General features: G+C 29.1%; 1 protein-coding gene across 1 annotated transcript in view; it reads right to left on the minus strand.

The window, feature by feature from the left end:
- LOC110029518 (DNA repair protein RAD51 homolog 2-like) overlaps positions 1–948 on the minus strand; it is a 7,897-nt gene that overhangs the window by 459 nt on the left and 6,490 nt on the right. The gene's annotated exons all lie outside the window — the stretch shown is intronic.

Raw genomic sequence — 948 nt, forward strand, 5'->3', positions numbered from 1 at the left:
TTGTAGTATTCCTGAATGATTAGTTGCAATAATCGTTACAGTATTCTTGCAATAATCGTTGTAGTATTATTGTCGTTTTATTGTAGTATTCCTGAATGATTAGTTGCAATAATCGTTACAGTATTCTTGCAATAATCGTTGTAGTATTATTGTCATTTTATTGTAGTCTATCTGTATTATTAGATGCGATAATCGTTGTTGTATTATTATCGTATTATTTTAGTATTATTGTAGTATTATTGTCGTATTATTGTGTTATGTTATTCTTGTATTTCTTTGTTATAGTATTATTGTCGTATTATTGTGAAATTGTTGCAGTATTATTGTAGTATTGTTGTCTAAAATATTTAATCTTACTGCAATAGTTTGGTTGTCTTGTGGTAGTACTTCGGTTGTATATATAGTTCTGTAATCAAATCAAGATATTTTGTTTGTATATATTTGGTTGTATTGTTGTTCGGGAATATTTTGGTATTATTCAACACAAACTAGAGATAAAATTAAGTTGAATTCTCAAAATATTTTTAATCGCACGGATCTTATTCAAATGTCATTTAATCATTCGTAGATGCTATATAGTAGTCGTATTATTTATTTATTCTCGGTACAAGCTAGATACGACCGCGGACTAACGAATCTAACTTCCAACAAAGGAATATTCTAATAAAACTGAGATATATTCCTCCGCCAGCACGCGTATATATTTTGGTTGTATTGCGGTAATACTTCGGGAATATTTTGGTATTATTCAACGCAAACTAGAGATAAAATTAAGATAAATTCTCAAAATATTTTAAATCCCACGGATCCTATTCAAATGTCATTTAATCATTCGTAGATGCTATATAGTAGTCAGTATTATTTATTTATCCTCAGTACAAGCTAGATACGACCGCAGACTGGCGAATCCAACAAAGGAATATTCCAATAAAACCGAGATATATTCCT

The sequence above is a fragment of the Phalaenopsis equestris genome, unplaced genomic scaffold (genome assembly GCF_001263595.1).
Source record: "Phalaenopsis equestris unplaced genomic scaffold, ASM126359v1 Scaffold000585, whole genome shotgun sequence".
Classification (NCBI taxonomy): Eukaryota; Viridiplantae; Streptophyta; class Magnoliopsida; order Asparagales; family Orchidaceae; genus Phalaenopsis; species Phalaenopsis equestris.